The sequence below is a fragment of the Cervus elaphus genome, chromosome 25 (assembly GCF_910594005.1).
Source record: "Cervus elaphus chromosome 25, mCerEla1.1, whole genome shotgun sequence".
In the NCBI taxonomy this organism is placed as follows: Eukaryota; Metazoa; Chordata; class Mammalia; order Artiodactyla; family Cervidae; genus Cervus; species Cervus elaphus.
The window spans coordinates 32,416,560-32,436,245 of record NC_057839.1 but is presented as its reverse complement, the minus strand read 5'-3'; positions in this window follow the sequence as shown (position 1 = coordinate 32,436,245).

Sequence of the window (19,686 nt, the reverse complement as noted above, 5' to 3'; positions counted from 1 at the left end):
TTTGAATCTATCAGAGAAGAAAGCTCACGGCCTTTCACTAACTGTAATAATCTTTTATCTTGCTCTGTGCTCTATTTTAAATTTATATCAGCCTACTGGAGATGGCTTATAGAAGGATTATAAGAACAGTAAGAAAACTTGAAATTATATCAAATGAGAACCCGAGGAATTTTTATTAATAATTAACTAGGAGGAACAACTTCTTAAGCATTTAAAGAAGTAAAACAAAGAAGGAGAAGACACTTGTCTTCTAAGAGTTATCTATGTTAATGGATAAAAATTTTAGGAAGACAGATTTCAGGGATATATTGAAAATAATTTGATAGCAATCTCTAATTCTTTGTATTTGAAGGTGATATTGTAGAAGGAATTAAAGCACTCGGCAGGTTTTGGGTTATGGCTCCCAAATCACAGACAACATATTTGAACCTCAGGGAATTTAATTTGTATGACCAAATAGTTATGTTAGAGATGTAACTTAAAACTAGGCCCATCTCAAACCCAATGAGTATGGCATTGCACTCAATGTCTGATGCTCAGAATTTTAGTTAACCATTTCCATGGTTGCAAAGGAGACACCCCTTCATTTTTGCAAAGGAGACAGCTGAGGCCCAGACTGAGATGAGAATTTGCCTAAATTTGCTGTTGTTTAGTCACTAGGTTGTGTCCGATTCTTTTGCAACCCCACAGACTGTAGCCCACCAGGCTCCTCTGTCCATGGAATTTTCTAGGCAAGAATACAGGAGTGGGTTGCCATTTCCTTCTCCAGGGATTCTTCCCAACCCATGGATCAAACTCATGTCCCCTGCATTGGTAGGCAGATTATTTACCACTGCGAAGCCCTTTGCCTAAGTTTACATGTAAACAAAGTTTATAATCATGCATGATTCATATCAATGACAAGCTATAAGTATGAATTTGTTTGCAAAGGTGGTTGAATTATAGATGGAAAATTCTCAAATATTGAAACAAGAAGACCTACAGAAGTCATGTGTCCCATGTATAGCTCTCTTCTATAGCTTGCTTGACACATGGTTATTCAGCTGGAGTTTAAAAACTCCACTTTGTAAATGTTCCTTTTCATGTTTGGCAGAGCATTGTTATATTAAACTGGAAAACCGCCTTCATTTTCAGTCCAGTTTCTATACTCAGAAACACTAAAGAAGAAATTTGCCTTTCCTTTTTCTGCTAAATCTTCAAGCTTGAAGCTGTCTCAATTGATAGACTATCTTCACTGTGATTAATTGTTTTGGCTTTTGCTGTTCTTAGTGTTTTTGTTTACTCATTATACAGTTGAAAAAGTTAAGATTCAAGTGACAGAACACAATTACATACCTTGGCAAACTTTGTTAGTTTTTGAATTATATCTGTGAAAAAGACAAGTTAAATATCAGAAATTACGGGCACCAAGGGAAATTTAACTTCGTGAATTGTGAAGCAGGAGGTGAACAATGCTTCCTTTTTACCACCAGAGGTCTTCAAAGGACCTGTAATAGCTGCCTCTCCACCAACTGAGAAGGAAAATTCTCTAATGATGAAGCTGACAGTTCCTTTGCAAATAACTTATTGAATAATTTAAGTAATTATTAGTTCTCTTTAGCTTTAAGTCTAAACATTTCCTCTAAGGCTAAGAAAACAAAAACTAATCACCAAACTCTCAAATGCAGAACAATTTTTATAATGTATTATTTTTATTTTAGTTTGACTTATTGCCTAATCATCTCAGTTCCTGTTTTTGGAAACTTCTGATGCTAATTGCAGTAATTAAAAGCAATATTACCTGACTGTCAGTATTACATAAAAGTGAAAATCCACTGTTATTTATATATGTTTATGAACATCTTATATATTATAAATATGTAAAATATCCTAATTTTGCTTTTCAATTTAAAGGTTCAGCAACAATGTGAGTTAATCTCGCTGACATACTAAACCATTGGAAAGCTAAGCTAAGAAAGATTTTTGTATCAACTTAAAAAAACGGCTTCCTGTTTGGATTTTAAAAGAAAATGACTTTAGATGAACTAATAAATCCTGTAATATGCATAATAATTTGAATAACAGTTGTGTAATTTCATTGGCACTTTGTATTTCTTATGGTGATTTCTATTTAATTCAATATTTATTGAGAGCCCGTTACATGCCTGCCATTTTACTAGTGATGGCATACATAAAAATTGTATTCATACATGATCCTGTTCTCAAGAAATTTACAGCTTAGTTCAGGAAAACAGTCAAATAATTACAATTTTACTTAAAAAATGCCCCTTAAGAAAGATAATCAGAAGGACATTGGGAACCAAAAGGTGGGCCCCAAACTAGGGAAGAAGAATCAGAAGATTTCGACAGAAAGCAGATACAACAACTCGGTGAAAAACAAATGGCAGTCAAGTGGCCAAAGGCAGAGGGAAGAAGAGCAGTGTTTCATGGAAGAGTGAAAATACAAGCAAGGCAATGCGAAGGCAGAAAAGAAGAACGTTTTAGGGAGCGATGAGAGTGGAGGGAGAAATATGCCTGCATCTGTAATACAGGCTAACATTTTGCTTTCTACACATTAAATCAATCAAGAAATATATACTTGATTGTTTTATTTTGAGGGTAAAGAAAGGGCTAAGGTAAAAATATTAATTCTTTCTTGTAATGTGAATCATTAACCATATGCAAATAAATACAGACCCTCTAATCAGTGTTCAAACAAAATTTAAAGCATAAACTCACACGGTGAGTTTTGAAAGCACTTAAAAGATCTGAAAGCACTTAAAAATTATTTTTCTTTTTATGCTGTGGACCCCCACCCCCTGAATTTAATTATGATTTATGATCATAACAGTACTGCCCCAAAGGGATTTACAGAATAAAAGTCCATTATGTTCATAGACATTGGTTAGTCTTGTAGTAATCCAGCTGCTGTTGTGTTTAGTTTTGATAGAGTACAAATGATAAAGAAAACACTGAATTCTAGAATTTGAGGGTTTAGGTTCCTGGTCTTTGCAGAATTCAATGTAAATCTTTCTATTGAAATTTGAATAGGTACAACACAGACTGGAAACTCTAACCAGAGTTCCCGCCTCTCATTTAAACTTTCTCTGCCCAGGTCATTTATTCCCTGGACTCCTCTGTTTCACGCCTGTGTAGAATCTCCACAAGACCTCTTAGGACAGTTTATATCCGTCTCCCCAGACCCTTTCCTCTCCTGGCTCCACTGTGCTCCAGTTGTACCAAATCTCTGTCATATTCATATCTTGACTCTTTAGCAAAGCTTCTGGGCCTTTGCACAAATTGCTCCATCAACCTGTACATGGTCTTGTTTCCTCCTGTCTGTCTGTAAAATAAGACAATGATTATACTGAGGAAGCTACAGTGTAACAAAAAGACTCATTTCCTTTACAGTAGTTATCTCTTTGCATATCTATTAATGATTCTTTCAAAACTATGAAGGGCAAGGCTCTTACCTTTTCACTATGATATAACCTTGCTTGGTGAGTATATTTGGGCTGAATAAGTCAATGAAGGAAGAGCTGTAGGGAGATAAATATGGGCTTCCCCGGTGGCTCAGCAGCAAAGAATTTGCCTGCAATGCAGGAGGCACAGGAGACATGGGTTCAGTCCCTGGGTTGGGAAGGTTCTCCAGAGAAGGAAATGGCAACCCACTCCGCTATTCTTGCTGGAAGATTCCATGGACAGGGTAGCCTCGCAGGCTACAGTCCATAGGGTGGCAAAGCGTCAGACTCGATTAAGCACACACATAACAACAGGGAGATAAGTGGACACTGAAATGATCACATAAATGATGGAACTACTTGGATCAAATTTTAAAAACTTGAGAACAGGTTCATTGCAAATCAAGATGTTTCAATATAATCTAAGTATCATTAGTTTACTGTTATGTTTTAATTTTTAAATACCAAAGAAATATATTTCTCATATTTTTCCAAGGTAGTTTGATATGGCATTTGAATACAAATCTTCACTAGGATTTATTTAAGCTCTGTGGTTTCATCTTTGTGCTCTAACATTTTCAAAGGGGGATATGTTTTGTTCTTTGTTACTAGCTTAAGCACCTGTTGAACAGACATCTTTGGTAGGCTCTTAAGTCTTACTTATGCTTGACACAGAAAACAGAGGAAAAGATCCATTTTTTACCTCAATATGCTTCAATTGATGAAAGTGCATAAGTATAGGTTTTACACATTTGAGCTCACCTGTCAGTGACTCTTTTCAAGGAAGCCACTCTACTCTTTTGTTCCTTGAGGAATAGGAATGCCTGAGTATGTGGAAAAAACATCCCACAGAGATGTCGAAGCTGTCCGCGATGCTAACTTTCACTTCTGGACTTCATTTAGTGACTTGATTTCTTTTACAGTTCAGTTTAGTTCAGTCACTCAGTTGTGTCTGACTCTTTGTGATGCCATGGACTGCAGCATGCCAGGCTTCCCCTGTCCATCACCAACTCCTGGAGCTTACTCATACATTTTTATAAGATAAAGACAAAACTGATAGATGAAATTTAAAAATTATGAACAGAAAGAATATAAATATCATTATAAATATCAGCCTGTCAAATAACTTGTTTTTAAGCTTTTTAATTCTGACACTGTTTACTACTTAGGAAATGAAGTTTCTAATTAGAACAGAGTTTGTACTACCCATGAAAATTGATATACTTCATCTATTTTAGGACAGAGAAATTCTACCAAGGTCAATTAAGATAATTTCCCCTTCTTAAGCTCTAACATTGTTATTTGTATCATTTGTACTGCAGTTCCCAGTAATTAAAACAGCAGGTTACAGATGGGTTATTTCGGCATGGGCACACTCATTTTCTTGCCCTCAGGTTAGATGGACATTGCAGGCACTGCCCATTGTCCCTGGGCAAGACTCCCTCAGATTGTCCTTGGACAAGAAAATCAGCCTAAATAGATCTTTTTCATTCACTTCATAAATCTTTCAAATAAACTATATAAGTGACTGCCAACTGAAGTGTTCTGAACAGGAAAAACAATTCAATAATTGTATGCTTTTGATGTCAACCTGACATGAAGTTAAAAAGAAAGAGATTCAGTTATTTAAGAGAAGATTTTTAAAAGTTTCTTTGAAGTGCATATTTATCTGTAAACCTTTTTTTTTTTAACGTTGAAAAAGAAGTCATGTCCTTCTGAGCATTCTCTAATTAATGTACTCCATAGCAATACCTGCCTAAAGAGTGGCAGTTAGGAAAAATTTAGGGAAGAAAGATGAAAGATGAGAAAGTTTCAAAACAATATGCTCAAATATTTTTGGAATAGGACGGCAGAGTATCAACTGCTTGTTTACTCTCTTATTTAAGGTTGTGTGGAAAGAATTTAATATGTAATACTTATGTTTCTTAGATGAGTCAATGCTTCTGCTCCTTTCCATAATCAAAAAACATCCCCCCAAGCCACTGAGTAGAAAAAAAATAGGATTTTTCAATGCATCATGGAAAATTCTATCTTAAATCTTATGAGTTCTATGTGTTAAAAATATAGTTAAATTATATGTCAGTCTGTTTGAGTCATCACAATACATGGCACTGGTCCACATTCCTTTAAACAGGTTTCTTTGTTGAAAATTCCTAAAGGTTAAATTAATTGACTGCCTTGATTTTAGACGTTAATTTCCTTCATAATTTATGGGCCTTCACATAGCTTCTGCTCTCCTGTTTACTTGCATTGCTTGGCACTTCACCTCCTCACCATCTGTCAAAATCCTATTCATTGTTTCAGATCAAGTTCAAGCCCAGTCACATTTGTCAAGATTGCTTTGATCACACTGTCTGACAGGATCTCTCCTTCCTCTTGTCTTTCATAACATTTATTACCATTTCCACTCATAGGCTTTCTCTCAAACTGTCTTGAACCACCCTTATCATTACTAAATGTCTTATTTGTCCTATTGCCCAATAAGCTCTTAGGCCAGTGACTGGGACTTACACTTTTGTGCCTCTTCTCAGGGTCCCTGGAATATACTAGTTACTCAAAAATGACTGAAAAGGCATTCTTATACAGGATATGATATTTTAGATAGTCACCTTTTAAAATTAAGATTACACATACATATTTCTCTTTAACAATAATTCCAATAAAGAAGAGTTGGCTAAAATCATGCCCACATGTGGAACAAGAATAATCTCTTCCAAATTATGATTGATTGCTCATGAATTAAATACTTTACTGAATACAATTTTATGTAACATCAAATCTAAGAGGAATTCTGTCTTTGTCTATGATTTTTATGGAAACATGCTAAGGCTTTGTTAGTCCAAAGCTCCGGTGTTTAGTTTGTTGCTATTGTTTAGTTGCTAAGTCATGTCTGACATTTTTGCAATCCCATGGACTAGAGCCTGCCAGGCGCCTCTGACCATGGGCTTTTCTAGTAAAAAATACTGGAGTGGGTTGCTGCTTCCTTCTCCAGGGGATCTTTCTAACCCTGGGATTGAACTTGTGTCTCCTGTGTTGGTAGGCAGATTCTTTACAACTGAGCCACCTGAGAAGCCCAGGTTTCATTTATATATATAGAAAAGATGTTTGCATCTAGAAAAGATTGATATACATATGGCTCAACCTCAGAGAATTAAAATCAATGTAGTAATAAATACCTGGATGCTGTATGATACTGTTCTGAGTCATAAAAGGGAGGACAGAAGAAAATCATGTTGGTTTAGTTCTAAACTTATCAGTGTTTTGAAATTTCAATTTCTTGAATTATTTTTGAAGAACTCAAGTTAGGTCTCCTCTAAAAGTTACCATAATTTAGAGTGGAGTCTAATGCAGCATGATGGAAAACAAGGTATGTAGATATCATTACAAAGTAAAAAGCATTAGCACGTGTTGAGTCCACCCTTCTTCCAGGTATCCGGATAATTAACTACACGAGGTGATTCAACATTTTTATCCTTTTGCTGCCTATCTAGGCACTGAGGCATAAGAAGAAGGTGTAGTGTTTGCCCAAGGATGTGCAACTGAGAAGTCACAGAACCAGGATGGAAAGGCAGGAGCATCTGATTTCAAAGTCAATGCTTTTTCTGTCCTGTGTTGCTTTTTACAGGAATGTGTTACCAGCATTCAGAAATCTTACTTATAAAAATCCCCCCACTGGCTATGTATTTTACATATGATAATATGTATGTTTCAATGTTACTTCTCAGATGTCCCTCCCTCTCCTTCCCTCAAACCCAGTGCTCTGTGACGAACTTGAGGAGTGGGATGGGGTGGGAGGTGGGAGGGAGGTTCAAGCGGAGGGGGACATATGCATACCTATGGCTGATTCATGTCAGATACATGGCAGAAAACAACACAATATTATAAAGCAATTATCCTCCAATTAAAACTAAGTGAAAGTCACTCAGTCATGTCTGACTCTTTGCCACCCCAAGGACTATACAAGTCCATGGAATTCTCCAGGCGAGAATACTGGAGTGGGTAGCCTTTCCCTTCTCTAGGGGGTCAATCTCCAGGGATCGAACCCAGGTCTCCTGCATTGCAGGCAGATTCTTTACCAGCTGAGTCACCAGGAAAGCCCCCAATTAAAAAAAATAAATTTTAAAAATCCCCCCAAACAGAGAGCTTAGGGACACATAGAAATTCATAGCTGGAATAAATATATATTCTCTACATATTCATGATTAGATGAAAGGAAAATTTGCAAATATACTTCAATTATCTTCAATAAACTTTCTACATGCAGCCTTTGGTAAAAGCAGAATCTGCCATTTAACAGAAATTGTTGACTTTTAAAAGAATATGGCATTTCCTGCTCATATTCAATGTGTTCTCCATCTGACCTCTAAATCTTTGCCTGTTGTATTTTCGCTTAACTTGCCTTTCTCCTTTTTAGAAAAACAATTTCCCTCTAATGGACTTTCTTTAAGGGTTGAAACTCAGTTCAATAGGAATCAGACTTTCAGAGCTGCAAGAGACCTTTAGGCAAAATTGAACCTCAACCATCATTTTACTGATGAGTAAAAAAAGCTGACAGTCAGTGAAGTGAAATGATTTATCTAGTCTACTGGAGAGATCCAGGTTTCCTGATTCTCAGCTCAGTGGAATTCTGTGACACACTACATCTTAATGAGATGCTCAGAGATCAAACCATTTTGAAGTTGATCGACACTTTTTTTTCTTGGCATTCATTGACCAGATTGATCTAGAGCCATCGTTACTAATTCATTGTTTGGAATGCTATTTTTAATGTAAAGGCCATGGAAAATTGAAAGATGGAAAATAATGTAAAAGCATAAATATTATACTTTAATATAGGCTTTAGCTTGTCATTCCGACCTCACCTTCCCTTGGTTTATTCTAAAATTTGTCATGCACTTCATGCCTCCATGGTTTAGTCCCCTGTGCTCCTACATCTTAAATTCTCTTCCAAATTGTGACTGTCTGGAAAAATTCCACTTTTTTCTCCGTTTCTCATTTCTTAGCTTTAGCCACACCTTCTCTTGACCTTGGCAGAATTAATTTTCTACTTCTCTGTGCTAGTATTCTTATTTGTGCTTTTATTATAGTGTTTATCCTTATTTTATTGCCATTGTTCCTTCACGTATCTTTCCATCCCCAGACTAGAAGTTCCTTGAGTGCAAGATTTTGTTCTAATCTTCTTACTATCCCCATGACAACTAAATGCTATAGACAAAGTAGTGGCTTCAAATGCATTGCTCTTGAATAAATTACTTGCAAATCATGGTCTTTCAAAGACAATGCCCTAAAAGAAAAAAATAGTCTAAAAATTAAGGCTATAAGTGAGATCACTTGATCTGATAATTATCACAAAACAGGCTGTCATTCTTACACATTGAATTCTGTCTAGTCACAAGGTTTGAAACTAATGCTTTATCTTCAGTGGTCTGTGTTTTAGGTTCCTTTTTTAGTAACAGAGATTTATATGTTCCCAATTTCTTGCCTGGTTATCATTATTGGTAATGATGTTAATTGAGCCTTCTGTTGACTCAAGAATAAGCTTCTGATTGCTCCTACTGTCTTGATATATAAAGTTAAGTCAATGACAAATGTAAGTTATTGGCCTTTGAGTTCAGTTCAGTTGCTCAGTCATGTCCGACTCTTTGCAACCCCATGGACTGCAGAACTCCAGGTTTCCCTGTCCACCACCAACTTCTGGAGCTTGCTCAAACTCATGTCCACTGAGTCAGTGATGCCATCCAACCATCTCCTCTGTCATCCCCTTCTCCTCCTGCCCTCAATCTTTCCCAGCATCAGGGTCTTTTCCACTGAGTCAGTTCTTTGCATCAGGTGGCCAAGTATTGGAGTTTCAGCTTGAGCATCAGTCCTTCCAATGAATATTCAGGACTTATTTCCTTTAGGATTGACTGGTTGGATCTCCTTGCAGTCCAAGGGACTCTCAAGACTCTTTTCCAACACCACAAGTCAAAAGCATCAACTCTTTGACACTCAGCTTTCTTTATATTCCAACTCTCACATTCATAGATAACTACTGGAAAACCATAGCTTTGACTGGATGGACCTTTATAAGTGATATACCGACCTTTGTATCACTTCAGTTTTTGATAGATTTGAGATTTGTTATAGTACTACACACATACATAGAACAGATCTATTATAAACAAAATGTAACTGCTTGTATTTACAGAATGAATTTATACACATGATTTACATAAAGCTATGCTTTTCTCTTCACTACCAATTAGAATGAAAGAGAGCTAAACTTCAGTTGTAGAATATTAATTCAATGGATTGTATTTGTTTATTAGCACAAACTATATACTCTCACAACCCTAAGCAGGATTAATAGACATGCAGTTCCTGAAGACGGTATGTTTTAGTCCATATATAGAGTTACATAATGAACAGCTGTTGATGATTAATCAAAATTTTTAATGGTTAGTGTGTTTATTCTGTACTCCTGGAAAAGCAAAAATGCTTTTTTTTTAAGTCTGTGATCTGAGTAAACAAATTTTGAAAAAATGTGATGCTAACTTGTTGGTTTCCAATTCACCAACAGGGAGCTTTTGCTTTCCCAATGATTGAGATCAGTGAAACATCTTGTAAGTGTACTTATATTGGGTGTGGTAGACTTCATTTATATAACAAGTTATAGTTGCATAATCTATGACTGCAGCAATGCTTAGGTGGTATAAATGAGCTGCTTCCTTAGAGATTCTCAAATTGTGGAAGAGGCAGGTGCTAAAGTGTCCCAGAATTCAAGATTCTTTAAATGGAATTTCTAATGTATTTGCTACTTTTCTTTGCCATTTCAGCAAGCACGAAAATGATCTAACATTTCAATAACCATAGTGAAAACTAGACTATCAAGGAATGAACTTAGATTTAACTTAACTCTCCTTGTCTTGACCTGACTTCACTGCCAGAACCCAAGTTGTTTTATATTTGTGCATGACATATAACTAAGTTAGAGGTATCTTACCTAAATGTTCTGATTAATATGCTAATATTAATACTGCATTTCTTTCCTGTTTTTGTTTTTTTTTTAAATAATGAAGCATTTCTCTGACAAATCATCTCTTTTATTCAGGGGAAGTGCATACACTATGTTAATGAAATGCTACTACAAAATGCATCATCTTCTTTGCCAGTTATTCCAGTTATAGTTACAGTCTTTCAGTAGAAAGTTTATTCTCTGTTTTGAGAAAAATGTTTGTGAGTGCCTGAAACAGTTTCCTGCTGAACCTGTTAACTAAAAATGTATTTCTGAATGTCCTCAGCTTGCTTGTTATTTTCTAAGCTTCAAAGATTAGGGTACGTAAGTTCTTTCTTTCTAGCTACTTCTAGTCACTGTGAAATTTTTTCATGCAGAACATGAGATGTTACTGAAACATCACAAAAGTCAAGGGATACTAGTGCCATAGGATAGGTTTCCTAAGGAATAGACCCTGAGTCTCTGAAATTTATGTGCAGAGGATTGCTTTAGGCAATAACTAGGAAAAATGAAGATATGTTGAGCAGGGTAAGAAGGTGAGCTATGATACAATTGCAATAATGGCCTTGGACCATCTTAAAGGAAGTGCTCCTCTTGAGATGACTTCAGAGTTTTATGTTCAAGGCAAGGAGCCAGGTTTTTATGTTCTGTATCTATCAGCCATTTAATGCAGGCCACCCTTGGGGTGGGGGCTAACTTTGGGCCAACCTGTTTTCTTTGGCTTAAGCTGATTCCTGGAGAAAGACTAATCAGATAGCTGTTGACCACCAACATTCCCAGCGATGAATAAAATGAGTGTTTCAGTCCCAAGGAGGAACTCTGTGAAGCACACTACAGTACCCACGATAATGAAATGCCTAACTTCTGGTACCACATTTGTACTGCTAGCTGTAAGTGATGGTTAGCCTGCATGTTCTATGGAACATTAAAGCCATTTAAGTAAATTCTGGGTTGTTAACATCCAAATTATTCTATAGCATAGCATCTTTAGATAACTTTAAAAATGCCAGCTTCTAATTTCCTACTGAGACCCTAGGGAAGTTATAATCAAGACTATCACTAGCTTTAATGGGAATAATTTGCACAGAATCCCCTGTGTTAGACAAAGAATAAAAACATCTCCACATGTGTTGCTTAGAGCATCCCTTTGTTTATTTTATACTTTGGATGAATACAGAGTTGCTTTGGTTTCAGGGTATTTTAATCAAAATGACATTGAAGATTTTTACACTTTTGCTTCATTCCTAATAAGTTTGTAACTATTAGATGTGAGCATTTAAAAATACTTTTATTAATTTGGGTTAAAAATTATAAGCAAAAAAATTACTCTGACTACTAAATAAAATAATATGGCTTAAAAAAAGATCCATTCTGAAGCTATGTTTAGAGTGAAGAGGATGATGGTTGTTGAATGATGTAAATATTGATATTTATTGGCACAATTATTACAATTATTACCATGTATATGTGTGTTAGTCACTTAATTGTGTCCGACTCTTTGTGACCCCATGGACTATAACCTGCAAGATTCCTCTGTCCATGAGATTCTCCAGGCAAGAATACTGGAGTGGATTGTCATTTCCTTCTCCAGGGGATCTTCCTGACCTAGGGATCGAACCCAGGTCTCCTGTATTGCAGGCAGATTCTTTACCATCTGAGCTATAGGGAAGTCCTATAATTATTACCATGGCAAAAATAAATCCAGGTGTGTGGTGAGTATAAAAGAGTGGCAAAGTGGCATAATTGAATCAAGAACATAAAAATTTGTTGAATGAACAGGTCAATTTGTATTTAACACTAAGGGATCAACTAGTATTTGGAATGAGTGTTGGTGACAGATGGGATAGTTACACAGTCCTATTGCAGTCAATTAACAAGTAATTGACAGATGTACTCATGGTGCTGAGCAATTATTTGAATAAAAATGTTTAGGATTGTTTCCTAAGCTTCAAGGTTTACCAAATGTAATTATGGTTAATTCTTTGCATCAATTGCACTACATAAATTAGCATATTCACTAACTCAGAATGCCAGTATTGTTTTAACTATGTAATTAACTCATCCTCATGGTTTGTTTGCTTAATGGAATAATCCATCTTATCTTGGTCTCTATTAATATTGTTTCTTTGTCCATCAAAATTATGATCCCCAACAAAAACCATACTTCTATAAAGTAAACATCAATATTATATACTAAAAGCTCTCACTAAATAAGACATTGGATAAAGAGAAATAGTAAAATAGTCATTCTCATCTTAAAGTTTTATCAGTGGACACTTTCCTCATAGAATTTTGTATTATACTAACTTGTTTAGGTTAACTTGTTTTTTAAGCTCAGAATATAACATTTTACCTGCTTTATGTTGTCCTAGAGAAAAATGGTTCCTAGACCATATATTATAGCACTATTCTCAGGTTAGGAATCATGTAACGAGGTATAGATACATTCTTGTGGAAAAAAATGGATGACTGACAAAGTATTTTAAAACCTAAATGGGAAAATTTTTGTTAAATTTAGTTGAAAAAACATTGGGATAAGTCCCCCTTCTCCCACCCATAAAAATACATAGAAATGTTGAATAAAATATCAGGGCATTAAAAAAAAATTAAACTCAATGGTACCAAGTGGCAAAAATAAAATGGTGCCCATGGACCCTCCCTGAAAGACATACTAAGGAATATGTTTTAGCAAGAAGAAAATTGAATTCGTGAGAAAAGTTTGAAAGGCAAGAAAAAATTGTGACCAAAGCAATTGAACCAGTGAACTTAAAAATATTAAAATACTAATACCACTAACAGTAACTGCTTTTGGAAGGTTTAAAAACAAGGTAAATACCTAAAAACTTAAACACTGATTAGTGATTTAAGTGAGTAAAAAGGAGTAGCCAAAAGGAATATAATTTTTACACATATTTGAAAAAAGATAATAATATTTATTACCTTTAGATTTTCTTAGGAATAAGTAAAGTTAAATGTGTATTAGAAAAATTTTAAGAAAGATGGAACCACTGCAACAATTGAAATAGAATTTTTAAGTTTCCTAACAAGAAAGAAAATTTCCAAGTCAATGGAAGATAGGAAAGAAAAAACACAAGATACAAAGAAAAGCATATTAAATTAAGAAACTCACAATAAGATGTATTAATAAATCCAAATATATTTTATGTTTAGGTGCATTCCTTAAACATTAATTTGCTGATAGCTTTTATTATGAAAGGATGTTGAATTTTTAAGTTGCTTCTTCTTTATCAACTGACATAACATTATTTTTATCCTTTATTCTCATAATGTGACATATCACATTTATCTATTTGAAAATGTTGAATCATTTTTGCATTCCAGGCATGAGTCCCACTTGATCATAGTATATGATCCTTTTAATGTGCTATTGAATTCAGTTTGCTAGTATGTTGTTGAGGATTTTTGCATCTATGTTCATCATGAAGACTGACCTATATTTTCTTTGCAGTGTTCTTATCTACATGCTGACCTCATAAAATGAGTTTGGAAATGTTTCCTCTTCATCTATTTTTTGAAAGAGTTTGAAAAGAATTAGTACAAATTATTTAAATGTTTGATAGAATTCATCAGTGAAGCCATTGAGTTCTGGGGTTTTCTTTGTCTCTGTTTGCAGGTGATGTGATCCTGTATGTAGAAGATTCTGAGGACTACACAAAAAAACCTCTTATAACTAATAAATAAATTCGGTAAAGTTGCAGGATACAAATCAACATACAAAAATCAGTTGTGTTTCTATACACTGGCAGCAAACTAGCTGGGAAAAAAAAAACAGAACAGTCCAGAAATAGTTCCTTTACAATAGCATCAAAAGGAATAAAATACTTAGGAATAAATGTAACCAAGGAGATAAAAGACCTGTTACTGAAAACTGTAAAACATTGATAAAAAAAATGAAAAAGGCACACATATATTGATAGAAAAATATCCAATCTACATTGATTAAAAGAATTAGTATTATTAAAATCTTCATACTACACAAACTTTTCAATGCAATCCCTGTTAAAACTCCAACAGCATTTTTCACAGAAAAAGAAAAAAAAAATCCTAAATTTGTATGGAATCGCAAAAGACCCCAGATATACAAAGCAATCTTGAGTAAGAAGAACAAAGCTGGAGGCATCATATTTCCTGATTTCAAATCATATTACAAACTGCAATAACCAAAAGAGTATGGTACTAGCATAAAAACGGATACATAGATAATGGGAAAGAAAGAAAGTCCACACCATATCCTTAAATTATCTTTTACAAAGTTGCCAACAATAGACAATGAGGAGGGATAATCTCATCAATAAATAGTATTAAAAAACTAGATAGCCATATACAAAAGATGTGGGGTGCTTATAAAATATACCTAAATGATATAGTTACATCTTATATTTATTTAATATTTTTGTGTTTGGAGAGCAGTGTCCTATAAGTTATTGTGTTATTTACTAAACATCTGTTACATGCCAGGTGTTATGATAATTCCTGGAGATAGTAAGAATATGTGTCACTCCCTATTTTAAACAGCTTCATCTACTCAGTGGTACAGACAAACAAAAAATTCTACAGATTGGAAGAAAAAGAGGACTAAGAAAGTGATTTGAAATATAGAGAATTTCAGAGATCTTTGAAAGAACAGTTTGAATTATGTTGAGAAGAGATGAATAACAGTGGTTTTAAGCCAAGTAACAAATGATTGCAGACATAAAAAGGAAATTTCCATATCCCAGTTTTATAAAGTGGGTTCAGTATTGGGAAATTTAATCTATTTCATTGGAAAAGAAGATAAAACATATTAGTGCCTACAAAAACCTTCAAATACCTTACCAATATGTTTTAGGAAGTAACAGCAAATATATGTGTGTGTGTGTATGTGTGCTCAGTAGCTCAGTCGTGTCTGAGTCCTTGCAACTCCATGGACTGTAGCCTGCCTGGCTCCTCTGTCCATGGAACCATGGACTTTTCCAGGCAAGAGTACTGGAGCAAGTTGCCATTTCCTCCTCCAGAGGATCTTCCCAACCCAGGGGTGGAAGCTGCATCTCTTGTGTCTCCTGCATTGGCAGGCAGAATCTTTACCACTAGCGCCCCCATATGTGATGACATATTAAAATTTTTCTTATTAAAATTAAAAACACAGCAAGCATTCTAATGGCCACAGTGATTTTTCAATATTGTTTTGGTGATTCTAAGTAATGGAAAAAGACCCAATGCAATAAATGTAGTAAAAAAAAAAAATAAAGTTTTGTATTCAGATGATATAACTGGATACCTAAGAAAACCAAGAAATTCAGCCATTGATCTATTTGAATGGAAAAGAAAATTTATTAAGATGACTGGCAACAAGAAATCAAAAGCTTTCTTTTTATACTAACAGGATGTTAAGTTGGAGGCTTTGACTGAACTCCAAGTTACAATGTGCTGTGAGTCAGACTGACAGGCTGCAATTTCAAAGAAAGTGTCTGGGAACCTGCTGGATGAGTCATCTTCAACAAGGATCTAAAAGGATCAGGTTGCTGGAGATTCAGCAGGATTTGGTGAGAACCAGCTTGAAAAACATCTATGCTCTCTCTTCATATCTCCCACTGCAGGCAGGGGAGGAAAGAATTGATCCTCTTTCTAAAATATAGGGAGAAGGCTTCACGAGGTGCGGGAGAGGGATGGTGAACAAAGTGAATGTGAGAGGGGCTCCTGAGTTGTTGGAAACGGTCTATTTTTGTAATCTAGGCCGTTTTTACACTAGTACGTGCACTATGTGAAGTCATTGATCTTTACACTAATGACATGTGCCCTTTTAATATGTACTGTACATTAAATTTTTACTTAAAAAAATGTATTTCTTTAGCTTGTTGCAGTTTGACACTATAGATGCTGTGTAGCTAACTGGGCCTTTTCACATCCCCCAGTCTTAAACTGACTGGAAATCTTGGAAACAAAAGTAATGTGTCTTCTCTGAGATTAATTGAGAGATGATCTTATATGATTGAAGCTTGCAGGACTGCTATCATATTTTTTTTCCTATTTTCTTTAACTTTTGTAGAATTAAAGCAGAAATCCCAAATTGAACACAGAGACTCAGATACATCTGAATGATTGGTGAGATGAGTGTGCAAGTTTAATAGCATTCCAAGAAGGTGATAAAATCCTTGTCCGGCACTGAGGCCACATTGCACTGTGCCTGGCTCTCAGAATTTTCTCAGTAAGTATTTGTTGAATAGTTAGGTTAATGGGAGGACGGATGGATGGATGGGTGAATAAAAGACAGGCGAAGAGCTTATGATGAATGACAGAGCCAGAATAGAGATGACTAGGAAACCATTTCTGGATTATCAGAGGGCTGGTTTTTGTGTCCTGTCCTGACTGATTGCAGTGACTTCATGTCCAAGTACATCTTAGATAAATATCAGTTACTGCAATTTTTACTCAGTTGACTTCATACAAAATTGATTGAAGTCCTTGCCTAGGAGTAACTGGACAGGCAAAAGAGAAAGTATAATCATTGCACTTGGGAGCCTAACACTGATTTATTGTAGGATATATATTCCCCCTTAACAATAGTAATACATACACAATGACCAGTCTCCAGTCTATTATTTCATATTGTGGCTAAGCAAGACATTGTTTTAAAGTTTAAAGCCATATAAAAATTGAGAAATCTTTCAAATGATATGTAATGTATATCATGCTGACCTGCAGACTTATATGCTTTGGAACACCACTCACAAAAGCTGTAGTTTTATTTCTACAGAAAATGATGTCAAAAAGCTAGGACCAATTTTGGTGAATGTAGGCTGGTGTGGGACCCAATTTTAAAAATAGAAATGTCCTGACTAATCTGTTATGTTGGCAACAGATCTAAGGACTCTAGACTGGTACCTTTGAAGATCTGAGAAAATGAAGACAAGCAAAGACAGATTTGCCTTCACCATTGTGGTTAAGATAAATCCTTCATTCAGTTAGCACAGCAAAGAAATTTCATTTAGATTTTAACTTTTTGATATATAATTCACAAAGGGAATTTGTCTCACTTCTAAAATAACTTTTCAAGCATCAAACAACAGAATAAATATTTTTTTTTTTAACACTAGGAAAACATTTGAGATTTTCCTGACAATGTCCTAGGTTCAGGAAAAGGAAAAGTAAAAACAAACTTTGTTTTCTAGAGTTTTCCTAACAAAAATTTTGCATTTGTCTCTGGAAACAAATTCTGCTGGGAAATTTTGCCAACCATATGTTGTCAGAAACAACATTTTTTTAAAGATTATATTGTGTACTTCTATTTATTTCTTTACTCTCAAATGAAGGTTAGTCATATAAAGTTTTTAAATTGTTGATGAATTGTCCAATCTATTATAAGAACTTATATTCTGGATGAAAGGAAGACAATTGCCCATCATATCCCCAGTGATCTGACCTGCAGATGTAGACCTGGATGTTCAGAAGGAAGCCAAAAAACTTTGCCATATGGTGGCCCATATGTAGCTTTCTTACAGGGCACTGAGAAAAGGAATTCATATAGTCTGAGCAGGTTCAAGGTGACTTCGGTAGGAGGAAAGATCCGACTCGAGAGAGAAATGAGGAGGACGAAAGAGAGAGAGAAAAGGAGAAAGGGGGAAGGCAGGAAGGTATGGGAAAAGACAAATCTAAATGAATTGTTGCGTTTAAGATCTGGGCTCAGATTTCAGCGCACAGTGAAGTGCTAGAACTGGCTGGTAGCAGCCCAGAGCAGACTGTGGGCATCTCTTCCCAACTCTGTGCTCAGTAATATCATATAAGTTGCTTCAAACAGATCATAGCAGAAGTAGTACAATGCAAAAATAAGTAAATGCTACAAATTGCCTGCAATGCAGGAGACCCAGATTCGATCCCTGGGTTAGAAAGATCCCCTGGAGAAGGAAATGGCAACCCATTCCAATATTCTTGCCTGGAAAATCTCATGGATAGAGGAGCCTGGCTGGCTACAGTCTATGGGGTCACAAGAGTCAGACACAACTTAGCGACCACACCACCACACCACAAATTGGGGTATCTGTAGTTCTCCTCCCACCAGCCTTCAGAGCTAAACATTTACAAGCTTACTCTGATTGACCTGTAAACTCTCAATTGCCACCGTGATAAAGAAAAGCAATGTAACAAAATAGAAGTAACTCATGAATTAGGATGAAGGGATGAAGGAGGAGAGGAGAGAAATAAGGGGGTCAGGAAAATAATTTAATAACCTAGGTGAGCATGCCTACCAGAAAAGAACCCAGAGTTACTGAGCTGATTGGGAAAAAAAAATACTTGTTCTGGATTATAGAAAGTTGTCTGTTTTTAGGGTGTTAAATAAGATTTGGAGGTAAAACATAATAATTAAAATGTGATATAAATTGGGAACAAAATGATATAAATACAGGGATTTTTCATGAAGATTTAAAGAAGATTATGAGTAAAAAAGCTTTTTAATCTCTTGATTTAAATCAGTTTGGTATAGTCTAACCAATACTGCTTGTAATAGCTAACTTCTTCAAGGTTCCTAGAATGTGTCAGAATGTCCAGGCTGTCCTAGAATAGGTTAGTGACTTTGTATACATTATCTAATCTAATATTCTTGGAAATTAAATAAGTACTATTATTATCCTCATTGTACAAATAAACTAGATGAAATTTGTGCTGTGTTTAGCCACTCAGTCCTTTCTTATTCTTTGCAACCCTGTGGACTGTGACCTTCCAGGCTCTTCCGTCCATGCGGATTCTCCAGGCAAGAATATTGGAGTGGGTTGCCATTCCCTCCTCCAAGGGATCTTTCTAACCCAGGGATCAAATTCAGGTCTCCTGCATTGCAGGCCGATTCTTTACCATCTGAGCCATGAGGGAAGCCAGATAAAATTTAGATAATGTGACAACACTTGCCCAAGGACTGATCCAGACTCAGCATTAGCATATTTTGCTATGCCATTCCAGGAGTTGCAAAATCTATTTGAAATGCAAAATTTTGGATTAAATTATGTAATGGAGTATAGATTCTCAAGTAAGAGGAAGTACCAGTGAGATTTATTTTTCTATTTTTATAACTGTGGTCTAAATTGGTATCAGTTTTACAGTACCCCTAACATAGAACATATACTTCTCATACATATCCAGTGCTGTTGCTCAGTCACTAAGTCATGTTCCACTCTTTGCAGCCCCATTGAATGCAGCACACCAGGCTTCCCTGTCCTTAACTATTTCCTGCAGTTTGCTCAAACTCATGTCAGTTGACTTGAT